This window comes from Geotrypetes seraphini, chromosome 8, assembly GCF_902459505.1.
Source record: "Geotrypetes seraphini chromosome 8, aGeoSer1.1, whole genome shotgun sequence".
In the NCBI taxonomy this organism is placed as follows: Eukaryota; Metazoa; Chordata; class Amphibia; order Gymnophiona; family Dermophiidae; genus Geotrypetes; species Geotrypetes seraphini.
Window position 1 is genome coordinate 100,095,212 of NC_047091.1, and position 24,326 is coordinate 100,119,537.

At 40.7% G+C, this 24,326-nt stretch overlaps 1 protein-coding gene and 1 long non-coding RNA gene across 2 annotated transcripts in view; one reads left to right on the plus strand and one right to left on the minus strand.

Moving 5' to 3' along the window:
- The window catches only part of LOC117364869, a 45,881-nt gene extending 34,180 nt beyond the window's left edge, over positions 1-11,701 (plus strand). Inside the window, exon 3 of the long non-coding RNA XR_004540327.1 lies at positions 10,271-11,701. This is a non-coding gene — a long non-coding RNA (uncharacterized LOC117364869). The remainder of the gene's footprint in view (positions 1-10,270) is intronic.
- PDE4C (phosphodiesterase 4C) overlaps positions 1-24,326 on the minus strand; it is a 707,892-nt gene that overhangs the window by 380,764 nt on the left and 302,802 nt on the right. The window lies entirely within an intron of this gene.

Sequence of the window (24,326 nt, forward strand, 5' to 3'; positions counted from 1 at the left end):
CTGCAAACAATCACCACACTCCAGGAAGTGCTGCAGATCATTTAGGAAGCCTGCTATAGGGACTGATTGACAAGGCTGTTAAGAACCATCCAAAGCAGTGGTCTCAAACTCAAACCCTTTGAAGGGTCACATTTTGGATTTGGAGGTACTTGGAGGGCCTCAGAAAAAAAATAGTTGATGTCTTATTAAAGAAATGATAATTTTGCATGGGGTAAAACTCTAGTTTATATATCTTTCCTTTTGGCTAAGGGCTCCTTTTACACGCGGAATAGCACGCGTGCTAGCCACTATTGCCTCCTTTTAAGCAGGCGGTAATTTTTTGGCTAGCACACGCTAATCTTGTGCGTGCGCTAAAAACGCTAGCGCACCTTAGTAAAAGGAGCCCTAAGTCTTAATAATAATATTGTAATTTATAGCTAAAGAGATCAACAAACTGTTTTCTTTTATATACTGAGGGCCTCAAAATAGTATCTGGCAGGCTGCATGTGGCCCCCGGGCCGCAAGTTTGAGACCACTGACCCAAAGCGATTGAATGCCTGTGTTAAAAAAAAAATATGCGACGCCTACAACTGTTGCAGAATGCGGCAGTCAGACTAATCTTTGGACTAAAAAAATTTGACCACGTGACACCCTACTACCGGCAGCTACATTGGCTGCCGATGAAGGCACGCGTAAAGTTCAAATTTGCCTGTTTCTGCTTTAAAGCATTACACGGACTTGCCCCCAAATACATTACTGACCTTTTCTCCTTCTCAACCAACAGACACAAGAGAAGTTCACATTCCAACTTCGTTTCCCCCCCAGTGAGAGGTTGCAAACTGAAAAAACACCATGAATTCCTTCTCTCACACCAAGCAGCATCATGGGGTAAAGACCTAGAACAATTCCTAGAGGATAAAGGAATTGAAGGGTACAGATAAGAGTAGCGGTAGGTTATAGGGATAGTCTGGGACCATTGCTCAGGCAATGGGCCTGATGGGCCGCCGCGGGAGCGGACCGTTGGGCGAGATGGACCTCTGGTCTGCCTCAGCGGAGGCAACTTCTTATGTTCTTATGTTCTTAATTACTTTCGCCCTCTACTTATGAGGTATTTAGGAAACGTCTAAAAACACACCTGTTCCTAAAACATCTTGACAACTGATCCACTTATCTCTTTCCTCTCAATAGCGACCTACTGTCCTTTTGATCACTTTTGTCCTCAGCAATGAATTTCCTGTCTAATTACTTCTCTTTCTTCTTCCCCTTTTGAAGTCAGTCAATTTGTACCTTTGCTTAATCTTTTGTAAACCGCATAGAACTTCACGGTATTGCGGTATATAAGCTGTTTATTATTATTATTATTAAAATCTTGGGGTAGACACTTTTGTCCTGATTCTATAAATGGTGCCTAAAACTTTGGTCTTTTTAAAAAAAAAAAAAATTATTTATAATTTGTAAATCAATACAAGTAAAACACTTGCATTAGTAAATCGAAAAGGTAACAACAAATAAGTAAAGTATAATAAGACAAAACTTTGGTGCTGAGTAGTGTGGCGTTTAAGTGGGATTTTATAAAGGCTAGGCGCACTTTACAGAATTGCATTTAGTGGAGCCTAAAGCGGACTTAGGTGTTGCTAGGCATCCAATGCCCATCTTATTTATGCCAGGGTTTTCTTGGCCTAAATGAATGCACCTAAACCCATGAACGAAAGCACAAAGTAGAACACAAGTCTTTGGATGTCCAGGAAAAATAATTTATTCAAATAGTCAATTAAAAGTCAAAATAAAAGCAACCTTAAGGGTTTACGATCAAAGCGCCACAGCACTTTACACACTTTTTGCAGTCGCACACAATCATAGCATATATAATATCGCTCTCACTTTTCACTTTTCCATAAGCCCACCACCAAATAGCACCCTATCCTTTATTTGTTTATAATATTCATGCATATCTTCTATTTTTATTTCTTTTCTTTTCCATTCTTTTGAATCACTACACGAGTCACTCCACTCTTCACATTATTGTTGTGTTCTATTTTCATTTTAATTCAATTTTAAGGACCCCTGAGGAAGGCTGATTACTCGCCGAAACATGGACCGTGTAGGGTCTGAGTCTCACTTTTGTGAGTATGTACCATCAGTGACAAATTCCGTACCTACATAAATCCTTAGGTTGCTTTTATTTTGACTTTTAATTGAATTATTTTTCCTGGACATCCAGAGACTTGTGTTATACTTTGTGCTTTTTTACTTCGATTTCGTCTAGGGGGTAGATGATTCACAGACATAGAAACATAGAAATAAAAGGCAGATAAGGGCCACGGCCCATCTGACCCTCCCCTACCTTTCTCTGTGAATAGATCCCACGTGTCTATCCCATTTGGCCTTAAAATCAGGCACGCTGCTGGCCTCAATAACCTGAAGTGGAAGACTATTCCAGCGATCAACCACCCTTTCAGTGAAAAAGAATTTCCTGGTGTCCCCGTGCAGTTTCCTGCCCCTGATTTTCCATGGATTCCCCCTTGTTGCCGCGGGACCCTTGAAAAAGAAGATATCTTCTTCCACCTCGATGCGGCCCGTGAGATACTTGAATGTCTCAATCATGTCACCCCTCTCTCTGTTCCTCGAGTGAGTAAGTGCAACTTATCCAGCCGTTCCTCGTAAGGGAGATCCTTGAGTCCCGAGACCATCCGGGTGGCCATTCTCTGGACCGACTCCAGTCTCAGCACATCCTTACGGTAATGCGGCCTCCAGAATTGCACACAGTATTCCAGGTGGGGCCTCACTATGGATCTATACAATGGCATAATGACTTCAGGCTTACGGCTGACGAAACTCCTGCGTATGCAACCTATGATTTGCCTTGCCTTGGATGAAGCTTGCTCCACTTGATTGGCAGTCTTCATGTTCTCACTGACGATCAGCCCCTGTATAATTACTGTCCTTGCTCTTCCCTTAGTCCCTTAAACACAGAACTAGTTCTGGTGGATCCCAGAGGAAGTGTGTGTGTGTTGGGGGAGAGGGGGAGGTTCTCTCACTCACTGTCCCTCTACATTCTTAGCTGGACTTTCTGGAACCCTCTTGGGAAGGAAGAACCTGACTCTTCCCTTGTAACTGGATTTCATATTTCCCTTCTAAAACTCCTATTGGATAAAAATCTCTAAATGTACTGCCTACTATTACTACTTTGACTGGCATCTGCTTTCTGCACTTTGGAAATCTGCTACACAAAACATAAATGACAGAAACTCAATGAGAGGCCTTGTCTAGAGTACTTCACAACACCATGAAGTCGCTGGTCTCTCCCTAAACAGCTGCTGAATTTTTTAGTCCCAATTAGTCCCTGTTCTTTTCTCACGATGACAACTCTCCCTCTCTTTTCTTACCGTAGACCAGCATCTGAGCTCAATTCAGTTGTCCTTCAAGATGAGTGCAAACATTCATAAAAAAAGGGAGTCAGCCAAACATAATTTAGCGGGATGGACAGTTTTGAAAGCCCATGATTGTGATGTCATCATGTCGCATCTGCGCATGTTCGGAGACCCTCCAGACTTGGCTCCGAGCTCAGAGAAGGAGAGGAAATGAGGTTTGAGTGGAGGCAGAGCTAGGGAAGAACGGGCCGTGGCTGGGGGTAGAGTGCGGCTGGGGTGAAGGGTAGGGCCATGTGTCCTATGTTTTTTATACTTAAACAAATAAGGTAACCCTAACCAAGAAGGTTGATCTGGTGCTTGTTTTGGCCCGTTGTATTAGTCCTGATTGTCTGAGGAAGGATCAGAGCCATAAATCCCCATATGCAATGTGGCAGACTGGATTGGCTTGGCTGGACTGGATTGGATTGGCTGGACTGGATTGGCTTGTTTGGTTGACCTGAACCTAGTGCTAGGGTTACCATATTTTACTATTGTAAAATCTAGACCGACAGCCCCACTCCCAGGCCCGCTCAGTTCCACCCAGCCCTGCCCCGTTCTGCCCAAGTCATGACCCGTTCTGCCCCAGCCTCATTCCCCAGCCCCGCCCCCCTCAACCTCGGGAGGGCATCTGCGCATGTGCAGGTATGATGTCACATGCATGCCTGTGACATCACCACATCTTACTGGTGCATGCGCAGATGCCCTCCCAATGTGGTCCCAAGCTGGAAGCCGTCCGGACACACGGTAACCCTGCCTAGGGCTCCACTGTTGATAACAGTGGTGTTGAGAGAGACACCCCTAGATTGCATGGCCAAGGGAAACCAATGTCATATATTCCGTGAGATGTCCAATCCTAGCAGAACCCCCTTCCCCCCCTCCCCCCCAATTTTCAAAGGCAGTGAACAGCAGATTTTTGTAAATAGCTGCAGCATTTAGAAACATATCTTTACACGAGACTGCCAATACATAACCGCTACAAGGTGCAAGTATGTGCAGAGACTTTCCCTTTGAAAATTCTGGTTGCATTTTGCAATGAAACTCCTGTGCATGCTCTGTCTTCCCTGCCCGACGAACCAGCACAGGTATTTGTAGTCTCTGAGGGGAAGGATGTGTAGCCAGGCAACTCCTTATTACTGGGGCAAATTCCTTTGAAAACTTTCTTTCCCAGGATAAATCTTATGCAGATCTTTCAGCCATGTGCTGAACAGAAAACAGATGCAACTGTTTAGTTTATGAAGTCATTTGCCTCTGGTAAATGAATGGCAGTTAATTTACCTCTACTAGACTTAATATAACATAGCAAAACAGTAAATGTTGGCAGATAAAGATCGGCACGGTCCATCCAGTGGTCAGAGTTGATTCTGGCACTCTGTACAGGTTCCACTTCTTCATGAGTAAACACTGGTATACTTAAACACCATCTCTCCCTGCCAATTTTGGGGCCCAGCCCATAGAAGTCTACCCAGCACAGATCCTATTTCCCAACTTAAGGTTTCCTTGAAATGCTACAAATTAGGCTTTGGAAGATCATCCAAATATAACAAACCTCTGATAAAGCAGACTCGTGGATGAGAGGGAGGGTGTCACGCCCAATGCAGGAATCCCCAACCAAAACTGTCGCTGTTTTTCCTGGACACAAAACACCTAGAATCCATTGGTAGGAAGAAGGAAATGATGCCTGGAAGGCAGAACTTGCTTTCCTGAGTATTTAGCCAAATTAAAAACATCTCCCCATCAAATACTAGCAAGACATAAACCATGGGGGCAATCGTTCTGGGAGGCAGGCACCACATAAGAAATTTTTACATCCTTGTGGCATTCACTGCAGGCAATAAGGTGGAATTATGGCAGCCTGCAGGAAGCTCACCTACCTCTCAGACTCTTTCTCTGCTTTCCTTTTAACAGCTGAAGTCAATTTCTAGCCCCCAAGAACCAAAAACGGATGCCTACACGGCATAATTTATGAGATTTGTTTGCTTTTAGTAGCATTCATTTCAATAGGCAAGCAGTTAATATACACATTTGACTGGTCTCCTCAAGAGCCGGAGAAGGCAAGTTTAGTTTATAAAGCAGAACCTGACCTTAGACTTGTCTTAAACAATCTAGAGCTCTTTAAAGGTTTTGGCATAATGGTTTTATTCCATGGAATTCAAATAACTGTTGAATAGCTGATGAGGAAAACAAACTGAGCTTTGAATTCCAATTTCACTATGCAGGAAATGTATGTACAAGACCAGAGAAGTTGAAGTGTCTCTTAAGGGATGAACGTGTTTGCTTTTTTGCTGTGCTACCGCTAGTATTTTATTTAACTGGTTAGAGATCTGACTAATAGCTGCTAATTCTTTAAGTTCCAGCTGCTCCCATGCTCTGCCCATGGACTACCCTGGCACTAACCGGACAATACAGGGGCAGTCTGTGGTGATATTCAGTGGCACTGTCCAGTTATATACTGCTGAATATCAATGTTTAGGTGATTTCAAGCGATTTAACCAAGTAGAAGACTCTTTTTTACCACCCTCATCTGTCCCAAGCCATACTCCATTTTTGGGCAGATAAATTTGGCCAGTCTATGCACAAAACAGACAAGTTTATCCAATAGAACTAGCAGACATTTTTTTAAAAATAGCAATTAAATGGCCAGTGCTGCAGCTGACGGCATGCATGTTTTGAATACCGTATTTCCCTGAAAATAAGACAATGGCCTATATTAATTTGGGGGTCCAAAAATCACACTAGGGCTTATTTTCGGGTATGTCTTATTTTTTTCATGTACAACAATCATCTCTCCCTTCCTCTCCTCTACCCCAATTCTTCCTCTTTCATGTCTCTCTCCCTCCCCCCGTGCAGCATCTTTCCTCCTCTCTTATCCATCCCCTTGTGCAGCAGAACCCACGGACCCTCCCACCGTGAGATTGACATACCTCTGCTTCGAGGCCTCCTAAAGCAGCAGGGGTGGGGATTGCTGAGTCGATGAATCTGATTTTTTCAGCAAATCAAGCAGCACTAGTGTCAGGGATGGAGTCAGGGAGTATTGGGGGACATTCGGGGGGGGGGGATGCTTCGGGAGTCAATCTTAACTAGGGCTTATTTTTGGGATAGGGCTTATATTAAGAGCATCTTTAAAAATCATGCTAGGGCTTATTTTCGGGATAGGTCTTATTTTCGGGGAAACAGGGTATCATCCACTTCTTGTCCAAACTGTTAAATGGTCTTCACCCCCATATTTTTACATGTAATCCAACATTCTTGCTGTGAGTTTCATTTTTCTCCTCCCTGTGTAAATAGGCATGTCATGAAATCACACACAACAGATAACCTTTCTTCTTCACTTAAACAGTAGGAATGAAACTTATTCAATAGGAATACCCACAGCCCCCAAATCCTGATTAATGGGGAGCTTACCTCTTCTTTTGAACTCGAGAGGGGGACGCGCCAGGGCTGTCCCCTCTCCCCGATGCTTTTTGTCCTGGCTCTAGAGCCTCTTGCGGCTAAGCTCCGTCAGAGCACTGACTTGCGTGGTATTTGGTTGGGTTCCCAGGAATTTAAAATTAATTTGTTTGCGGATGACATGCTCATCTTTCTGGGAGATGCTGCAGAGGGGGTTCCTCGATTAATAGATCTTATACAGAGATTTGGAGCCTTTTCCGGGTTGCGAATTAACTTTGATAAGTCAGAGGCTCTGGCGGTCCGCCCCCCGTGTACTCTTTGGCAGGATCCTTCCTTTCCGTTGCAATGGTCTAAGGGTACGCTCAAATATCTGGGAATATATCTGCATGCAGATCCGGGGGTGGTCTATCGGAAGAACGTACTTGATAAATTTGATGCAGTCCAAGCTCTGTGTAAAAAATGGATGGAGTTTCCCCTCTCGCTCCTGGGACGCGTTGCCCTTATTAAAATGGTCCTCTTGCCGAAGCTCTTGTATCCACTACAAATGGTGCCTATTTGGATCAAACAGAAAGATGTGCAGGCCTATAGGGGGATCGTTTCGTCCTTTATATGGCGCTCCCGCCGGGTGAAAATTGGCTATAACAAACTGATTAGGGGGCGCGAGCACGGAGGTGTGAACTTGCCCGATTTGCGTCTCTATAATGTTGCTGCTTTGTTGAGATGGGTACATGAATTGCATACGGGAGTTGCCAGATTTGCCCCGGTTGGATTCTGGTACATTTTGTCAGCTCCGGTGTCAGTTTTTAACCTCATGTGGCATGGGGCGGGACCCTGTCCTTCTATGCTTCGTCCCTTACGAATGGCCTGGTGCTGGTGGCGGTCTTCCTTGGGGGGCGCGGTAGGTCCTTCGCCTTTTACGGAATTGGTGGGTAACCCTAAGTTTCCTGCTGGTTCGTTACATGCTTTTTTTGCCTCAGTTCGGACGTCTGGGTGTCGTTTTGTGGGGCAGGTTGCTGAAGTGGGGTCGGGCTCGGTTCCCTCTTTTCTGGCATGCCGGGACCGCTGGGGTTGGACAGCAGGGTCTATGTTTGCGTACTTGCAGATGCGTAGTTATTGTTTGGTGCTCCGCTCACCGGAGGGCAGCTTGCCCACCTTTACTTCCTTGGATCAACAGTTTTTGTCAGCCCCATCTGAATGTAACACGCTCTCGGAGTGGTATAAAGTGGGGAGGGAACGGCGGTCTGATAAATTTCTTGATGCCATGGCAACGGATTGGACCTCAGCTTTGGGTGAGCAGGTCACTGCTGATGAATTAGTTCTGTGTTTTCAGGAATGTGCCTCTGCCTCCCCTAATGTGAGTTTGCGGGAAGTACATCTACAGATTCTGCACCAATCTTATTTAACGAGATGTAAGGGACGAAAGATGGGGCTATGGCCTGATGACTGCTGCCCCCGTTGCCCGGTCCGTCGGGACACCTTGGTACATCACTTTTTGGAGTGTTCATATGTAGGGCCCCTGTGGATTTTTGTGCTTCAAGAGCTGGAGAAAGTTATAGGATTATTTATAGACTGGTCTTATAAGACGTTGTTGTTGGGTGTCACAGGTTCCCTGGTGGAAGCGGGTGTTAGCGAATCTGGAAGGCGCTTTCTTTTAGTGGCCTTAGGAATCACAAAGAAACTAATTCTTCGCCACTGGATTGGTACTACGCGGCCAACGGTGCAACAGTGGCGGGCTAATATGTCTCTGATGGCTGGGTGGGAGCGGCAGCACCGTCGGGGGGCTGTGAGCTGGAAATCTAAGACCTATTTGGATTATTGGAGTTCCTTTTAGGGCTGGTTAGAGATCATGGGTGCACAGGGAGGGTGGGGGGGAGGGGCTGGAGGGGGGGTTTCATTTAAAAAATTGGATCTGCATGGGGGAGGATATGTTGTGGATGTATTGACGTTTTTATTTTTACCTGCACCCTTGATTGTTGTATATGATGTCTTTCTTGTATGGTCACAATTTGTATTTTCTCGTATGCACTGATCCTTTAATAAACATATTTTCAAAAAAAAGGAATACCCACAGCCAAATAAATTAAAGTATTTGCCATGCTGTAGATCAGTGTCTCACAAATTTTGTTGAGCCGCGGCACACTAGACATCGTGGCCACAGCTTGAGGCATCCGGAAATGCATGGATGTCGATGCGATGATGTGACATGTGTGACATCATCATGCCGACATCTGCGCATGCATGAAGGCCCTCCAGATGGGCCCTGAGCTGTCAGTGGGGGTGCCGGCAGGGAAGATGGGTGGAGAGGAGAGGCGCTGCGCCAGCTGATTGCCTACAGCAGGGGTGCCCATACCTTTTTGGCTTGCGAGCTACTTTTAAAATGACCAAGTCAAAATGATCTACCAACAATAAAATTTTAAAAATCACAAAGCACACTGTATGCAGAGAAAATGTTAATTATCATTTGTATTTGGGGTTTTTTCAAGAGGTTAAGGCAGATGACTTTAAAATATGCAATGTCATCTCAGTAACAACTATACAAAAATAGACAAATATACCCCCTCCCCTTTTACTAAACCACAATAGCGTTTTTTAGCGCAGGAAGCTGCACTGAATGCCCTGCGCTGCTCTCAATGCTCATAGGCTCCCTGCACTACAAACTGCTATTGCGGTTTAGTAAAAGGGGGCCATGGTGCAAAATAACAGCAGATATAATTTCTCAAAATGGACACATTTTGATCATTAAATTGAAAAAAATCATTTTTCCTACCTTTTTGTCTGGTGATTTCATGAGTCTCTGGTTGCACTTCCTTCTTCTGTAAAGCCAATATTTCTTTCTTTCTGTCTCTCTCCCCCTGCCCCTGCCCCCCCCCAAGCCATCATGCCGATTTCTCCACTTCCCTGATTCTTTCCCTACCCCCAAGCAACCAACACGATTTCTCCCTGTTGCTTCCCCGAGCCAGACCTAGCATGTACAAGCGCCAGGCCCACAAGACTTCACTTCTGATGTCAATTCTAATGTCAGGGAGGAAGTTCTATGCCAGCCAGGCCGCGATTGGCTGGCCCAGAACTTCCTCTCTGATGTGAGAATTGATGTCAGAGGTGAAGTTTTGTAAGTCCGGCGCTTGTACGCGCCAGGCCTGGCTTGGAGAAGCAGCAGAGAGAAAAAGATCGCAAAGGCAACGCGATCGGCTCACGTTGCCTTTGTGATCTACTGGTCGATCGCGATCAACCATTTGGGCACCCCTGGCCTACAGGATGTGCCTGTATGCAATCAGCCGGTGCCTCTCCAGCATCTTGCGGCACCGCTGAAATCTCAGGAGGCACACAGTTTGCGATACACTGCTGTAGATGTTAAACAACATGACAAACAAGTGACATGTATTCCTGCACAAATACATCAGTTGTCACTTATGGGAGAAACTGTAATACTTTCCATGACATACGATTTGAAAGATAATGAGTACTAATGCTTGGATTTATCTCCTCTCCCCTAGGTACACTTTAGTGTGACTTTTGGGCCAAGTCTTTGAGGACTTTTGCTGGACACTGACATGCATGCTATGGTATGGGTTTGACTGAACCTCCAACAAAAAGTGGAATATGTAAAACGAAGTAAGATACAGAAAATCCAGAGGCTGTGCTTCATAAAAATCAGAAGAGGTAACAAAATGTGCATAGAATAAACAGATGGCTGAAGGGGAGAGAGATAAATCCACTAATCTGCGTTTCTACAAAAGGTTGCCTGCATTAAATTTGCAAATCGATGAGATACCGGTGAGACAAATCCCCTGGGCCTGTTGGTTTGCTGCCCTTTAAAAGAAAATAAATACCATGACTAAACAGGTTGATATTTTTACAAGGTTTAACAGTTTGCAAGAATAAACCATGAGATTACCTGGCTTTGTTAGAATAAATAAAACAGAAGTTCTTGCTGCCGCACAAAGGACCTGATTCTGGAAACAGCGCCTGCTGTGGTAGGCGCCTACAAAATGGGCACCTAATGCATGCCAATCACCTGTAGACACCGTGTCTATTTTTCGGACAGACACCTTAAATGTAGGCCAGCATTTTACAGGCCTACATTTAAGGCGGTTGACTCCGTCCTACAGAAGCGCCTAGGCATGCCTATGGACACCTAATGCCACATTCAGCATAAACCATGCCTATGCCGTAGGCATGCCTAGATACCTCCATAGGTGCAAGTCAGATGCTTACATTGCAGGTGTCCTTTGTCGCACAGATTAAAAAACCCCAACATTTGTCCCAATTGGTCCATTAGATGGCGGAAGGATGCCTACCACTGCCTACAATCAGGATGCCATTTCCAGAATCAGGCCCTAATTCTCCTTTCCTAGTCATTTCCCCAGCAAACATTCTCCTCAAGTAAGAGGCCATAAAAATATAGCAAATCATGTGTTCTTGCTGCAAAGACAAAATTCTGAAAGCAAAATTTGTTTTCAGGAACAAAAGGACCAGGAAACTACATTTTATATTATTATAAGCCAACAGAAAGCACTGTCCACTAACAAGTTTCTCAAGAAAAACAGAGGGGGCTATGGCACTTTCAATTATACATAGATGGAACAAGGTCTCCCTGTCCTTAATTTATCTAGATATTTCATTTGCTAACTATTGTATGGCTAGTTTTCATTTATTAATTGTGGGACATTTTGGAACGTAGATGGGTGGGGTGGCTAGGGTTTACTAAGGGGCTCTATGTCACTTAGACAAGCTGCCAGTTCTGGTTTTATCCAGTTGTCTCCATGGACTTGTCATTCCAATTTCGCCAAAGAAAAACAAGAAGTGTGAGTCCATCCACACAATGTAAACCAGGACTAGCTCAACATGATCCCTCATCTGTCGAAGATTCTCAGCAATTCTACGATGATATACCATCTTTGATACAATGTATTCTTTGTTCATATCTAAACCAAACAATAAAAAACTACAAGCTGCATCCAAAATCAGTGCATTCTTGCCGAACCTCCCCCCCTCCGTGATTGCTCTTCTGCGCCTGACCTCGCTGGGTCTACTTTAGTGGTAGTTTTGTGGCCTCTTCAGGGGTAGGAACTGACCCCACTTGTTCCTGCCCTGTGCACTGCTCCAATCCAAATGGCTGCCAAGACTGGAGCCATTTTCTGATTGGGTCCAGCAGAAGCAGATGCCTTGAGGGAATTGTATGCCAACCCTTTAGATACTCCGTCCTGTAAGAAGTGTAGAATATACATCTACCAAATAAAAACTGTAGCGTGGGGAAGCCAGTCACCTTGTTTATTACTAGAACCCAGATGCCCGGAGAGACAAAATGACTTGTTCAAGGTTACAGAGCATTGGAGGTAGATTTTTCATTTCATGACCTAAGGCCAAACCTGAACCGCTGAATAGACCTCACAGTTAAGGTTGCCAGATTTCCTCTTTAAAAAAAGAGGACACCTAGCCCTGCCCCCTTCCACCCCTAGCCCCGTTCAGTTCCCCCTCCATCTCTACCCCCTTCTGCCCCAGCCCTGCTCCCACATGAACCTCTGGTCTCCTTCCCCGAGCTCGGGGCCACATCTGGAAGGCCTCTGCACAAGTGTGGATGTCGACGCGCATCATGCACGTGTGCCTATGATGTCATTGCATCGACATCTGTGCATGTGCAGAGGGCCTCTAGACACGGCCCCGAGCTCAGGGACTTCCAAAACCAAGACAAACTGACGGGTTTTAGAAATTCCTCTGGGCACCTGGACAATCCTTTAAAAAGTGGAATCCATGTGTCTGGAATGTGGTTATTCTTGGCAATACTGGACAACTTCTGCACGTCAGCTTATAATTTCACTGTTGAAGACCAGTTCAAGATAACAAGGACACCTTATGGCGTCTTTTCAACAGCTGTGGGTTGGTTTTTTTTTTTAACTCATGTGGGATTTTTTTCCCATAATGCTTTATGGTATTATAACCTCATTTGCAGTAACAGAAAATGAACTACAAGATTGCTCCATAGTTGCTGACAAATTTCAGACAGTTTTATGCTCTAAGAGAAGAGGCAATTTCACTGTCCAGTTTCTATTCTAAATGAGAAATGAACAGATTTACAAAAAAAGATAAAACAAAATACGTTAGGGAAAATTAGGCCAGCATGCAGCTGAGAAAGTTTGAGCATTGCAGAATGCATTTAAAGAAAGAATAATTCATCAAAGCCACTGTAGACTCATTACTGGAACACTCACCCTTCAACAAAGTGAGTAACTTTTCACAGGATGTGGTACAAGTCATCTACTCTCCTTTTTTATATTGCTTTTAATAGGGAATTTATAGAAGAGCTGAGTGTTGCCATAGACAGAGTTATTTGATGGCAGATGTTACAATTAACATACATACCACAATATCTCTGTATAAACCATTCATAACATAACATATCATTTATTTCTATATTGCAAATATTTATTTCTATAACAGCAAATTATATAACAAACCAATTACAGTAACAGCATAATCTACAAATACTCAATGAGTACGTTTTTAAAAGTTTTCTAAAATGCATATAAGTCATAGACTGTCTAATCAGCAGCCCAAATTCAGAATCCCAGTGAGCAGCTTGGTACAATAGGTGTCGATTTCTGAATGTTGTTTGAGAGCAAACTTTAATTGCAGGAAAGCTAAAAAAAAACTTGATAAGTTACACAAAGAATGCCCTTGCGTAATAAAAACAAAACAAGTCATCAACTATCTTGGTAATCTGTGGTGCAGTGGTTACAGCCACAGCCTCAGCGACCTAAGGTTGTGGGTTCAAATCCCACACTGCTCCTTGTGACCCTGGGCAAGTCACTTAATCCCCCATTGCCCCAGGTACATTAGATAGAGTGTGAGCCTGCTGGGACAGATAGGGAAAAATGCTTGAGTACCTGAATATAAACCACTTAGACCAGTGGTTCCCAACCCTGTCCTGGAGGACCAGCAGCCAGTCAGGCTTTCAGGATAGCCCTAATGAATATGCAAGGGGCAGATTTGCATGCCTGTCACCTCCATTATATGCAAATCTCTCTCATGCATATTCATTAGGGTTATCCCAAAAATCCGACTGGCTGGTGGTCCCTCCAGGACAGGGTTGGGAAGCACTGACTTAGACTAGAAGTGATATATAAATGCTTAAATAAATAAATAAATCATCCAAACTTAAATAAGACTCTGCTCTCTACTGCAGTCTATCGCAAACTGTATGCTGCCCGAGATTTCCGGTGTGTTGCAAGACACCGGGGAGGAGGAGGAGAGGTGTTGGCGCCAGCTGACTCCCTACAGCAGGGGTAGGGAACTCTGGTCCTTGAGAGCCGTATTCCAGTCGGGTTTTCAGGATTTCCTCAATGAATATGCATTGAAAGCAGTGCATGCAAATAGATCTCATGCATATTCATTGGGGAAATCCTGAAAACCCGACTGGAATACGGCTCTCGAGGACTGGAGTTCCCTACCCCTGCCCTACAGGATGTGCCTCTCCTTCTCTCCGTGTGTCTTCCCTTCTGGCACCCCCCACTGGCTGCTCAGGGCCCGTCTGGAGGGCCTTCGTGATGTCATCGCAACAATGCCCGCCCACTTCCGGATGCCTCGCGCCGCGGACACCATGTGTAGTGTGCCATGGCTTAACAAAGTTTGCGAGACACTGCTCTACTGGAAGTCAGTGCAGTTTTTGATAATAAGGTGAAACATGATCAAATTTCTTCAAGTTAAAAATCAATCGGACAGCTGCGTTCTAAACAATACATAATTTTTGAAGAAGGGATTGCTGTCCCGGTAGCACTGGCGCTGAATTGGCGCTCTATAAATATACCAGAGCGACAATATCTTCTCATGAAGTTGGACTATATACATTTGATGTGTAAATTGACTGCAATACGCCATCAGGTGCTCCTACCATGCCACAAGATGTGGGACATTTATGAGTCATGGAGAACTATCTTAACTACTGCATCGCACAGAGCCTATAGATATTTCAGGGGAGGTTTTTTTATGCCAGTGAGGTTTAGTGATTGAAGAATTATTTGTCCCAGTTCTATTGGCGTGTACACTCTTTTGTGGGTGTCCTTATACAACTTGGGCCAATCAGAGCCTCAGGCCCCTCCCAGGATGCACCGGGGAGGGGAAGGCCCATTTTGGAAGAGGCGGGCCAGCTGGCCAGAGGGAGTAGGCATCCCTCTAGTCAGCCATCTAATTAAGGGTACAGGGAAGAAGGGTCAGAGGCGGGGGGGGGGGTGTTGTGATTCAGCGGGAGAGAGTGGGCATCCCTCCTGCAGCTGGGTGGGTGTGTGTGTGTGTGGGGGGGTTGCTTCTCAAAACGGGTTTTCTAGCAGTCTCCAACACTGCCATGTCGGGGTTTTTAAACAGTGCTGACATTGTACTGGCACTCCTGGACCAGTCGCTGATTTTTGTCGCCACAAGCCGACGCCTCCCTTAGAAAATGGCTCGACGATTTTTAATAATCAACTGGAGTGAGATTCCGGAACTTGAAGCCAGAGAGAATGGCTGGCTAACTGCTGAGCTCCTCCTGAAGGCAGTTTGTAATTAAACTTAAATACTAATTTTCTTCTGAATTTAAAATTAAATTCCTGGGAATGGCTTCAAATAAACAAAAGCTGCAAGAAGCTTCTTCAAAATCTACAGGAAAAACCAAAAGGCTGAAAGAAGACTTACAATCTTCCAGTGAGGTTCCCTTACCTATGGACGCATTGGATTTTATTGAAGTTATGGAGGAATTGAGGAAAATTAACACAAATATAATGGAAGTGAAACAAGAGATGAATCTCATGAACAGCAAATTTGATCTTTTGAACAACAGAATGGATAAGATTGAAAATAAAGTGGAAAAAATTGAAAACATTCAGCAGAAATACAAAGAAGATCATAAAATGTTAATGGATATGAATAAAAAAATGATTGACATGGAGAACAGATCTAGGAATCAGAATTTAAGAATTGTTGGACTAAAAGAGGGAATTGAAGGGAAAAACATGATCTCTTTCCTAGAAGAGTTAATACCAAAAATTCTTCCATTAAAAATAAAAGGATCACTGGAAATTGAAAAAGCACATAGGGTTGGAATGAGGAAAGATCAAAACGGAGAAAAACCAAGAACTATAATATTCAGACTACTAAAATTCCAACAGGTACTGGATATTATACAAGCTGCAAAGGAAATTAAAAATCTTGCATATAAAGATTCTAAGTTGTTTTTCCTTCAGGATTTTGCTACAGAAACTGTTCAAATTAGAAAGCAATTTTTACAACTAAGACAACCACTGAGAGAAATAGGTGCTAAATATGGACTATATTACCCTGCATCAATGAGAGTAACGTACAAGGGGAAATTTCATCAGTTTGATGATCCTGGAAAACTTAAAGAATTTTTGTCATCTCTAGAAGTTCCTATGAATTAAGATCAACTGATTTTGAAGGATTGGAATTGGAGTTTTAAAATTTTATTTACATAAATTTAACTTGAGAAGATAAGTTTGTTTTTGAGGGAATATAAAGAGGAATTTTAATTATTTCCATATACTTTATTAAATTCAAAGATGGCAGCTGGCATTAATATGTTAACTGTTTTGGAATGACTGGAATAGTTTCAAATAAAAATGATTAAAATTCTACAAAAGAATGGAGAAGCAAAACATTATGCTAGTTCCCTGGCCTTGGATGACTTCGCCTCTCCTCACATTACCCGGCTTCAGTTTTGAGTTGGTGCAGCCCTTCTCGCCGCTTCTGCTTGTCTCCAGCACATCTAATTCCGGGGATAGTGGACAGATCAATGTAGTGCCTGGCTTAGAGTATAAGTATTTAGTATATTATTTAATTTTATCTAAGTTTAACACATTTTGGATTCTAGAATTAAAAATCTTTGATGACCATCTTCAAATGTTTTCTTTGGGGAATTTTTTTTCCTCATGGGAAAAAAGGGGGGAAAAAAAACAAAAAAAAAAAACACCAAACCATTCTATGTATCTAAGATTGGAAACTGGGATGTTTGAGTTATTTTTAATCTCATTCAGTGTTTTATTTACTTGTTTTATTTTGGTTTTATTTCTATAATTTTAAATTTCTTCAGAATTCTTTTATTTAATGGTTCCTCCCTTTTGCAGCTATTCTATATTATAGTGGATTTTACTTTGCTTGGCATTTCAGTTCTGTGCAAAGGCATGTGGGATTTGGTTTACATTTACATAAATAGTTTGTATTATTTTTTCTGTTACAGTGTTTCTTTTAATTTTTATGTATTGAATGATGAAGGTCATTTGTAATAGTGAATGGCCTTTCACATGGGGATTAAAAGGTGGAACTGGGATCCAGATAAATGGAGTGTTTCATTTAGAAAATCTTTAAATTGAATATTTTGTAAGTGAACTAATTGAATTTTTAATTTAATTAATTTTAACGTATATGAAATTTATATTGCATTTACATGTTAAAGCTGAATTAAATGTTGGTAAGGGAATTGTTACAGAAAATTATAAGAGTCTTTGACATTTAGTTTGAAACAATTAGTATAAAATATTAAATTATACAGTTCTTTTTGGTATGATTTATGGGTAGAGATCTATGTAATAGATTGGGGATATATAGAGAGTGGAAATTAGGGGATTTAATTATTTGGAATGTTCAATTTTTTATAATATGGGGGAAATAATGAAGTAAAATGCTTTGGAGGGGATGGGTGCTGGTCTGATCTTTTGCCTTCAAGTTACTGTATAATAAGAAAGGGAGGGTTGTGGGAGGGACTAGGGAAGGGGTTTTGGGGCTTTAGAAATATAAGTTTTAAGGAATTAAGGGAAGGGAGGGTTGCACCTTATAGTAAATTAAGGGAATTAAGATTTGAGCAGAAAAATTATATGTTGAAGTATTTGGTGAATATCATATGTGAAAGAATTAATTTGATTAATGGAGCTTAAAATTCTTTCACTAAACGTTAATGGTTTAAATCATCCAATAAAAAGGAAAAGAACACTTTTGTTTTTAAAACAACAAAATATAGATATTTGTTACATTCAAGAGACTCACTTGTCAGCTTTAGAGTCTCAAAAACTGAAAGAAAATTGGATAAAACATTGCTTTTATGCCCCAGCTGTAAAGAAGAAAGCAGGTGTTGCAATATTGGTAAATAAAAGATGTAATGCTACCTTCAAATTTATATCTGGTGATCCTTTAGGAAGGTGGATACATGTGGACATGAAACTGGGAAATACTACAATGGCGCTTTTCAATGTCTACGCACCTAATATCAATCAAATTGAATTCTTTAAAAACCTACAACAATTGTTATTACCACTGGCTACTTCTAATTTAGTTGTGGCTGGGGATTTTAATGCTGTTATAGATCCTATAATGGACAAAAAACCTAGTAGAATTATGAAATCATTAGGATTAGATAATTTGGTACAAAATTGTGATTTGAAGGATATATGGCGAATATTTCATTTTAATGATCGGGAATTTTCATTTTGTTCCCATGTTCATAAATCTTTTTCAAGAATTGATTATATATTTGTGTCAAATACATTAGTTCAACAAGTACCACAAGCCTCCATAGATCCAATTATTTTGTCTGATCATGGTGGGGTGTGGATTAAACTTAAAGTAATTGATCAAGAGGATAGGAGACCTATATGGAGATTTGATAATGCATTGCTGATGGAACCAAATTTTATTGAGGAAATACAATTAAAAATAAATGATTATTTTCAAATTAATAATACGAAGGATATCTCTATAGAAACATTATGGGATGCTTTTAAGGCAACCATGAGAGGTCAAATTATTTCTTTTTCGGCATATCTTAAAAAACAAATTAAAAAACAATTTCATAGTTTAGAACAAGATATAAAGATATTAGAATCAAAATTAGTTGAGAAATGGGATTATTCTATATTACAAGACCTCATGAAAGTGAAAGGGAAATATGAGATTTCTTCAAAATTGATTAGAAAAGATATATTTTCTCAACAGGCATTGTATTATGGAAATTCAAATAAGGCGGGAAGATTATTGGCAAATTATCTAAAAGTAAAAAAACGAAAAACAAAAATAGTGATGATTAAAGATGAAAAGGGGAATAGTTATTCTCAAATTGGACCAATCTTAAGACAATTTTTAAACTTTTACAAAAACCTATATTCTTCTGAGCCTTATTTAGATAATGAAAAGGATGGTTTGGAATTTTTAAAGTTAATTACGGGACCGAAAATTCCTGAGCATATAAAAGAAAGTTTAGAAAAGCCAATATTAGTTAATGAATTGCAAGCAGCATTGAAATCCCTTAGAGTTGGATCCGCTCCAGGTGGAGATGATTATACTGTAGAGTTTTATAAATCATTTCAAATTACCCTGTTACCATATTTATTAAATTTATATCAGACTCAACTTACTAAAGGTTGTATTATGGGTACCATGGCTGAATCATTAACTATAGTTTTGCCAAAGCCAAATAAAGATCCCACACTGGTTTCAAATTACAGGCCTATTTCTTTAATTAATGTTGATGGGAAAATTTTAGCTAAGATTTTGGCTATACGTTTGGCTAAAGCTCTCCCTTTTATGATTGGTATGCATCAAACAGGTTTTGTTGCTCAAAGACATTCTTCTAACAACACTAGGCTTGCATTACATATGTTGAATTTGTCCAAAGCCTTAAAAGATCCAGTTTTTTCTGTATCACTTGATGCAGAAAAGGCTTTTGATCGTGTTGAATGGACCTTTATGTATCAAGCGATGGAATGGTTTGGTATTGGCTCGGGATTTATACAAATGGTTCAAGCATTGTATAGCTCCCCTATTGCTAAATTATATATTAATAATAATTTCTCAGAAGATTTTAGGCTGCAAAGGGGGGTTAGACAAGGTTGTCCCTTATCTCCTTTGCTTTTTGATATTGTTTTGGAACCCTTGTTATTAGCCATTCAGCAAACAGAAGAGATACAGGGTATTCCTCATAAAGATAGGAAATATAAGATCTCGGCTTATGCGGATGATATATTGCTCTATTTGAGAAATCCTGAGAAAACCGTTCCTTGCTTACTTGAAATTATTGAGAATTTTGGAAAATTTTCAGGATATAAGATAAATTGGAATAAATCTGAAATTCTTCCACTCAATGTTCATTGTACAAAAGGTTTGTTTGATTCTTTTCCCTTTCTTTGGAAAGAGGAGGGAATAAAGTATTTAGGCATTTGGATTAAAAATACATTGGATGAAACAATGAAAATAAATGAAAAATCGTTATTACAGAAGGTTACGGAGATGTGTGAGCAATGGAATCCGTTACACCTTTCATGGTGGGGGAGAGTCCAAACTATTAAAATTATGATTTTACCTGTGGTTTGTTATCAGATGGGAATGTTGCCGGTATATTTTCAAGGGTCCTTTTATAAAAAATTAAATAGCATTCTTTTAAAATTTATTTGGCTGGGTAAAACTCCTAGAGTGGCTTTGGTATCCTTACAAAGATCAATTTCGGAGGGAGGGGTAAATTTTCCAAATTTTTATAGGTATCATCAAGCCTATATTTTGTGCCAAGGTATGTATTGGGTCCTCCCAGAACTCATGGAAAAACTCCCTGACTGGTTGTGGTTAGAATGGCAACTCATGCCTCCTTTGCGTCTGTGCCATGTACTCAGTATCAAAATGCCCAGCTATAGTAAAGATAATAGTATACTAGTAGATACATGGAAAACTTTGCGATATGTAAGCAACCTAACAACTATTCCAATTTATAAATCTACAAAACAGTCTATATGGGTAAACTCCAAGATCCAAATTGGCGGGGAGAGACTAGTCTGGAAGCAATGGATGATAGCAGGAATACGAATATTGGATGATGTTATTGCTAATGGTACTATGCTTGAGTTTTCACAGTTGCAACATAAATTTGGTCTTAAAAACTCAGAAAACTTTAGATGGATGCAGCTGAAGCATGCCATTCAGGCGGGGTTCCCTGATTGGAAAAACCTTAATAATCATAATAGTATGGAGTTTATGTGTTTTCAGACAGACTTCTTGGGTCACCAGGCCGCCCAGTGGTACAAAATATTAAGTAGATTTAATAAAAAGAATTTAAAAACTGGTCTAAGAGATATTTGGAGTATTGAGATTAAGCATGAAATTACTGCATCTCAATGGCCACGAATTTGGTCTTGGAGGATGAAATGTACGGTGTCAGCATCTATGAGACAAACTTGGTTTTTTCTGTTGCACAGAGCGTTATGGACCCCTGTTAGATTACAAAAAATAGATAGTTCTTTGTCTAATAGATGTTGGCATTGTCATTTAGAAGCAGGAACTTTAGATCATTTATTGTTTCATTGCCCATTTATTATGAATTTTTGGAAATCAATTTGGGACCAAATTAATAATTTATTAGATAACCCGGTGGCATTATCCTATGATACTGTGATATTTGGTATGGAAATGAGAGCAAAAAGTCAGATTTCTGCAAATAACAATAAATTATTACTTATAATGACGAGTTGCCATTCAGGAGATCACATTTAATTGGAAGGATTGGAGGAGATTAAATTATAGCTTCTGGTGGAACTCTCTATGCCATATATATAAAATGGAAAGGTTTATTGCAGTACAGCGGGGTTATTTTAAAAAGTTTCAGGATGTGTGGAAACCATTAACGAAGTATTGTAAAGATTAATTCAAAATTGGTTCCCTTATATTTATTTGTTAATTTAAGGTGCAGGGAGGGGGGGATTTTATTATTACATGTTTTATATGATAATGGAATATATGGGAGGGTGGGTTGGGAAGGGATGGGGATAAGAATTTGTGAGATGTGTTAATGATTATTTCTAAGTGATGTATTTATTGTTTATGTGATTGAATATATTTTAACACTTAATGTAATCTTGAAAATGAATAAAGAATATATATAAAAAAAAAAAAAATCAACTGGAGTGCTCATTTCAATGTTGAAGAACCCATCTGCCTGTCAGTGTCGGAGACTGCTAGAAACCTCGCTAAAAACAGAGATAAGCCATTTTGATAATCCGCTGCTAAAATGCATGCAGGCTAAACTGCCAGAAAACAGTTTAGTGACGGCATTAAAGTTTTGAGAATCTGGGCCTCTGTCTTTTATGGAAAACCAAGATCCATTAAAAAAACAAACAAGCAAAAAACTCATGTCAAGTTGGTTAAGATACTCCTGTCATCACAGAAGAGAAGACACAGAAGTTTGGTTAGTAAAACATAACTTTGAAAATTGGATTGAGAATTAAAAATAGAGAGGTGAGCAAACAAGACGTAAGTATTAAAGATGACTGAGAAAAGTGTGAGCAATGGAATCTGTTACACCTTTCATGGTGGGGGAGAGTCCAAACTATTAAAATGATGATTTTACCTGTGGTTTGTTATCAGATGGGAATGTTGCCGATATATTTTCAAGGGTCCTTTATAGCCTCGCCACACCCACATACCACGACAAAATCAATACACATTAACAATCTTAACTACCCCATTCAACCAACAATGAAGGTTCTGGGGGTATTACTGGACCAAGGTCTAACTATGAAAGACCATGTGGACTACCTAGTCAGAAAAGGGTTTTTTACTCTCTGGAAACTTAGGTCCATTAGAGCATACTTTGACGCTTCAGCATTCAGAATTCTAGTACAATCCCTAATACTAAGCCACCTTGACTATTGCAACATTACCCATCTGGCCATCTCCAGGAAGCAAATGCAGAGACTTCAACTGATACAAAATGCAGCAGTCAGGTTGATTTTCGGGCTGCAGAAGTCCGATCACATAACCCCTTCCTACCGACTCCTGCACTGGCTGCCAATGGAGGCACGTACGAAGTTCAAGCTGGGATGTCTCTGCTTCAAGGTACTATCTGGCCTAGCCCCTAAATACATAACAGACCTCTTCTCATTCTCAACCAACAGACATGAGAGAAGAACACACCTGAAATTCGTTTCCCCACTGGCTAGAGGATGCAAATATAAGAGATACCATCAACCATCTATCGTATCAAGCAGCCTTATGGGGCAAAGACTTAGAAAAACTAATTACACACACAAACAACTATGGTGAATTTAGGAAACACCTAAAAACATACCTGTTCTCGAAATACCTAGGTAACGATTCAGGACAATAGCCCCCTTCGTAATCCCACCCAGATCTGATCTTGAAAACTGTTAACCTCTAATCTCTAACTATGAATGCTCCACTCAATTTATGGAATTTTTCTAATTCATTGTAAATCACACGGAACTTCACGGTCCGTGAGTATATAAACTGTTGCTATTATTATCACTGTTGTTACTATCAGATGTTCTCAGCTATACTCTGTAAGTCGCTGTCTGTACAGTTTCTCTTCGTTGTAAACCGCCTAGAAGTCGCAAGATTGTTGGCGGTATATAAGAATAAAGTTATTATTATTATTATTATTTTATAAAAAATTAAATAGCATTCTTTTAAAATTTATTTGGCTGGGTAAAACTCCTAGAGTGGCTTTGGTATCCTTACAAAGATCAATTTCGGAGGGAGGGGTAAATTTTCCAAATTTTTATAGGTATCATCAAGCCTATATTTTGCGCCAAGGTATGTATTGGGTCCTCCCAGAACTCATGGAAAAACTCCCTGACTGGTTGTGGTTAGAATGGCAACTCATGTCTCCTTTGCGTCTGTGCCATGTACTCAGTATCAAAATGCCTAGCTATAGTAAAGATAATAGTATACTAGTAGATACATGGAAAACTTTGCGATATGTAAGCAACCTAACAACTATTCCAATCTATAAATCTACAAAACAGTCTATATGGGTAAACTCCAAGATCCAAATTGGCGGGGAGAGACTAGTCTGGAAGCAATGGATGATAGCAGGAATACGAATATTGGATGATGTTATTGCTAATGGTACTATGCTTGAGTTTTCACAGTTGCAACATAAATTTGGTCTTAAAAACTCAGAAAACTTTAGATGGATGCAGCTGAAGCATGCCATTCAGGCGGGGTTCCCTGATTGGAAAAACCTTAATAATCATAATAGTATGGAGTTTATGTGTTTTCAGACAGACTTCTTGGGTCACCAGGCCGCCCAGTGGTACAAAATATTAAGTAGATTTAATAAAAAGAATTTAAAAACTGGTCTAAGAGATATTTGGAGTATTGAGATTAAGCATGAAATTACTGCATCTCAATGGCCACGAATTTGGTCTTGGAGGATGAAATGTACGGTGTCAGCATCTATGAGACAAACTTGGTTTTTTCTGTTGCACAGAGCATTATGGACCCCTGTTAGATTACAAAAAATAGATAGCTCTTTGTCCAATAGATGTTGGCATTGTCATTTAGAAGCAGGAACTTTAGATCATTTATTGTTTTATTGCCCATTTATTATGAATTTTTGGAAATCAATTTGGGACCAAATTAATAATTTATTAGATAACCCGGTGGCATTATCCTATGATACTGTGATATTTGGTATGGAAATGAGAGCAAAAAGTCAGATTTCTGCAAATAATAACAAATTATTACTTATAATGACTGGAGTTGCCATTCAGCAGATCACATCTAATTGGA